This window comes from Pseudophryne corroboree, chromosome 11 (genome assembly GCF_028390025.1).
Source record: "Pseudophryne corroboree isolate aPseCor3 chromosome 11, aPseCor3.hap2, whole genome shotgun sequence".
Taxonomy (NCBI): Eukaryota; Metazoa; Chordata; class Amphibia; order Anura; family Myobatrachidae; genus Pseudophryne; species Pseudophryne corroboree.
The window spans coordinates 129465168-129470167 of NC_086454.1; the positions used below are offsets into that span (position 1 = coordinate 129465168).

General features: G+C 34.7%; 4 non-coding genes across 4 annotated transcripts in view; all 4 read right to left on the reverse strand.

The window, feature by feature from the left end:
• TRNAT-UGU (transfer RNA threonine (anticodon UGU)) overlaps window positions 1–47 on the reverse strand; it is a 73-nt gene extending 26 nt beyond the window's left edge. Inside the window, exon 1 of the tRNA in view lies at window positions 1–47. This exon is cut by the window's left edge and continues 26 nt beyond it. This is a non-coding gene — a tRNA (tRNA-Thr).
• A 1532-nt stretch (window positions 48–1579) lies between these two features.
• TRNAT-UGU (transfer RNA threonine (anticodon UGU)) lies at window positions 1580–1652 on the reverse strand. The gene has a single exon. It is a non-coding gene; the product is annotated as a tRNA-Thr (tRNA).
• A 1539-nt stretch (window positions 1653–3191) lies between these two features.
• On the reverse strand, window positions 3192–3264 carry TRNAT-UGU (transfer RNA threonine (anticodon UGU)). Its single transcript has one exon. It is a non-coding gene; the product is annotated as a tRNA-Thr (tRNA).
• Window positions 3265–3958: 694 nt separating this feature from the next.
• On the reverse strand, window positions 3959–4031 carry TRNAT-UGU (transfer RNA threonine (anticodon UGU)). Its single transcript has one exon. It is a non-coding gene; the product is annotated as a tRNA-Thr (tRNA).
• Between the last annotated feature and the right edge of the window lie 969 nt (window positions 4032–5000).

Sequence of the window (5000 nt, forward strand, 5' to 3'; positions counted from 1 at the left end):
ACCCCTGGTTTACAAGACCAGTGCTCTAATCCCTGAGCTATGGAGCCTTGCTTTCAGCATCATGTATGTTCATTCTACTTAGTGATGGAAAAAAATCTTCTGCAAATTTCAAATCTCTGTTATCATTTTATTGTCGCTTTTTGTCCCAATGTAGACTTTTCACAAAAAAATTCTACAAATTTGCAATATCCTTGATTAAGGCATGTAGTATATAACTTTTTCAGAAAATCAAATAATTGCAAAAATTAGCTGTCTTTGCTTGAATTGAATTATATAGAAAATATTGAAAAAGTTGGACATATTTTTAATGGCTCTCCAACTTTGTGTTAGAGTGTCCTGTAGTGAGCTGAAATGATAATACCATGCCTGTCAGCAGAAACAGAACAGGTGTACAACAGGGTGAGAAGTATTAAAAACCTCCTAATGTGTGTGTTTTTGTGCTATCATTAAAGTTAAATTTTTGGAAAGCTCTTACCATAGTTTCATAATAATAGTGAAAAACTTGTTGGAACTATCAGCATGAACAGAATCGGCCCAATAAAATGCAACAAATATGTTTTAGACATGCTCTTGTAACCAATCAGCAGATTAGACTGAACATCATAACTCTGTGTACAAATTGAATATCCAAATGTGTGACCAAATTGAAATGGTTCTCCTCACTTAAAGATATTGCATAGACTATTTTAACATTGGGAAACACTAGGTCCCAGTGAGATTGGACCTCATGACCCCTGGTTTACGAGACCAGTGCTCTAACCCCTGAGAGATGGAGCCACATAAGTAGCCAGAACTGTGACCAATACGGGGTCTGAATTATGGTGGAAAAGAGTTTTCTTCAAATTTCAGTAATCTTGTTGGATATTATTAGTTGTAGCTCATTCTCCAAATATACACTTTTAACAAATGACCACTGCTGAAATGCCTGCTTGGGACATGCAGTTAATAACCTATTAAACAATTTAAAGAAACTTTCAGTTTGCTGTTGTATGTTGAATAGGTGTATATATAAAATTGAGGAAATGTTGGTCATGTTTTCCATGCCTCACAAACCTTGTGCTCCTTAGTCTGGAATGCCTTAAAAATGATATGACAGAATGTCTTTATATTGAGATATTTGTGACCAATAGTGGTCATTACCTTGAGTATGCTTGCATTTGTACTTTATATATGCTTACATGACCAAAAAAGCCTTCTGGCAGCTACAGTTGTCAATTCAAAACTCTTCTGGATCAACTGATGAAGTTGATTCATGCACGGTACAATACAATGTATATACCATTGTTGCTATCTTTAAAGTTTAATTATGGAAAAGCTCTTTCTACAGTTTGTAATGATACTGAAAAATTATGATGGGATTATCAGCATGAACAGAGTCAATACAATAAAATAATTTTAAGACATGCTCTTGGAACCAATTTGCAGATTAGACTGAACATCATAACTCTGTGTACAAATTGAATATCCAAATGTGTGACCAAATTGAAATGGTTCTCCTCACTTAAAGCTCTTGAGCAGACTATTTCAACATTGGGAGCTGCAATTTATATTTTAGCAGCAGTAACAAGAAAGTAGCACTAGGCCCCAGTGAGATTTGAACTCACAACCCCTGGTTTACAAGACCAGTGCTCTAACCCCTGAGCTATGGAGCCTTGCCTTCAGCACTATGTATGTTCATTCTGCTTAGTGATGGAAAAAAATCTTCTGCAAATTTCAAATCTCTGTTATCATTTTATTGTCGCTTTTTGTCCCAATGTAGACTTTTCACAAAAAAATTCTACAAATTTGCAATATCCTTGATTGAGGCATGTAGTATATAACTTTTTCAGAAAATCAAATAAATGCAAAAATTAGCTGTCTTTGCTTGAATTGAATTATATAGAAAATATTTAAAAGTTGGACATATTTTTAATGGCTCTCCAACTTTGTGTTAGAGTGTCCTGTAGTGAGTTGAAATGATAATACCATGCCTGTCAGCAGAAACAGAACAGGTGTACAACAGGGTGAGAAGTATTAAAAACCTCCTAATGTGTGTGTTTTTGTGCTATCATTAAAGTTAAATTATTGGAAATCTCTTACCATAGTTTCATAATAATAGTGAAAAACTTGTTGGAACTATCAGCATGAACAGAATCGGCCCAATAAAATGCAACAAATATGTTTTAGACATGCTCTTGTAACCAATCAGCAGATTAGACTGAACATCATAACTCTGTACAAATTGAATATCCAAATGTGTGACCAAATTGAAATGGTTCTCCTCACTTAAAGATATTGCATAGACTATTTTAACATTGGGAAACACTAGGTCCCAGTGAGATTGGACCTCATGACCCCTGGTTTACGAGACCAGTGCTCTAACCCCTGAGAGATGGAGCCACATAAGTAGCCAGAACTGTGACCAATACGGGGTCTGAATTATGGTGGAAAAGAGTTTTCTTCAAATTTCAGTAATCTTATTGGATATTATTAGTTGTAGCTCATTCTCCAAATATACACTTTTAACAAATGACCACTGCTGAAATGCCTGCTTGGGACATGCAGTTAATAACCTATTAAACAATTTAAAGAAACTTTCAGTTTGCTGTTGTATGTTGAATAGGTGTATATATAAAATTGAGGAAATGTTGGTCATGTTTTCCATGCCTCACAAACCTTGTGCTCCTTAGTCTGGAATGCCTTCAAAATGATATGACAGAATGTCTTTATATTGAGATATTTGTGACCAATAGTGGTCATTACCTTGAGTATGCTTGCATTTGTACTTTATATATGCTTACATGACCAAAAAAGCCTTCTGGCAGCTACAGTTGTCAATTCAAAACTCTTCTGGATCAACTGATGAAGTTGATTCCTGCACGGTACAATACAGATTAATACAATGTATATACCATTGTTACTATCGTTAAAGTTTAATTATGGAAAAGCTCTTTCTACAGTTTGTAATGATACTGAAAAATTATGATGGGATTATCAGCATGAACAGAATCAGTACAATAAAATAATTTTAAGACATGCTCTTGGAACCAATTTGCAGATTAGACTGAACATCATAACTCTGTGTACAAATTGAATATCCAAATGTGTGACCAAATTGAAATGGTTCTCCTCACTTAAAGCTCTTGAGCAGACTATTTCAACATTGGGAGCTGCAATTTATATTTTAGCAGCAGTAACAAGAAAGTAGCACTAGGCCCCAGTGAGATTTGAACTCACGACCCCTGGTTTACAAGACCAGTGTTCTAACCCCTGAGCTATGGAGCCTTGCCTTCAGCGCTATGTATGTTCATTCTGCTTAGTGATGGAAAAAAATCTTCTGCAAATTTCAAATCTCTGTTATCATTTTATTGTCGCTTTTTGTCCCAATGTAGACTTTTCACAAAAAAATTCTACAAATTTGCAATATCCTTGATTGAGGCATGTAGTATATAACTTTTTCAGAAAATTAAATAAATGCAAAAATTAGCTGTCTTTGCTTGAATTGAATTATATAGAAAATATTGAAAAAGTTGGACATATTTTTAATGGCTCTCCAACTTTGTGTTAGAGTGTCCTGTAGTGAGCTGAAATGATAATACCATGCCTGTCAGCAGAAACAGAACAGGTGTACAACAGGGTGAGAAGTATTAAAAACCTCCTAATGTGTGTGTTTTTGTGCTATCATTAAAGTTAAATTATTGGAAAGCTCTTACCATAGTTTCATAATAATAGTGAAAAACTTGTTGGAACTATCAGCATGAACAGAATCGGCCCAATAAAATGCAACAAATATGTTTTAGACATGCTCTTGTAACCAATCAGCAGATTAGACTGAACATCATAACTCTGTGTACAAATTGAATATCCAAATGTGTGACCAAACTGAAATGGTTCTCCTCACTTAAAGCTCTTGAGCAGACTATTTCAACATTGGGAGCTGCAATTTATATTTTAGCAGCAGTAACAAGAAAGTAGCACTAGGCCCCAGTGAGATTTGAACTCACGACCCCTGGTTTACAAGACCAGTGCTCTAACACCTGAGATATGGAGCCTTGCCTTCAGCACTATGTATGTTCATTCTGCTTAGTGATGTAAAAAAATCTTCTGCAAATTTCAAATCTCTGTTATCATTTTATTGTCGCTTTTTGTCCCAATGTAGACTTTTCACAAAAAAATTCTACAAATTTGCAATATCCTTGATTGAGGCATGTAGTATATAACTTTTTCAGAAAATCAAATAAATGCAAAAATTAGCTGTCTTTGCTTGAATTGAATTATATAGAAAATATTGAAAAAGTTGGACATATTTTTAATGGCTCTCCAACTTTGTGTTAGAGTGTCCTGTAGTGAGTTGAAATGATAATACCATGCCTGTCAGCAGAAACAGAACAGGTGTACAATAGGGTGAGAAGTATTAAAAAACTCCTAATGAGTGTGTTTTTGTGCTATCATTAAAGTTAAATTATTGGAAAGCTCTTACCATAGTTTCATAATAATAGTGAAAAACTTGTTGGAACTATCAGCATGAACAGAATCGGCCCAATAAAATGCAACAAATATGTTTTAGACATGCTCTTGTAACCAATCAGCAGATTAGACTGAACATCATAACTCTGTGTACAAATTGAATATCCAAATGTGTGACCAAATTGAAATGGTTCTCCTCACTTAAAGATATTGCATAGACTATTTTAACATTGGGAAACACTAGGTCCCAGTGAGATTGGACCTCATGACCCCTGGTTTACGAGACCAGTGCTCTAACCCCTGAGAGATGGAGCCACATAAGTAGCCAGAACTGTGACCAATACGGGGTCTGAATTATGGTGGAAAAGAGTTTTCTTCAAATTTCAGTAATCTTATTGGATATTATTAGTTGTAGCTCATTCTCCAAATATACACTTTTAACAAATGACCACTGCTGAAATGCCTGCTTGGGACATGCAGTTAATAACCTATTAAACAATTTAAAGAAACTTTCAGTTTGCTGTTGTATGTTGAATAGGTGTATATATAAAATT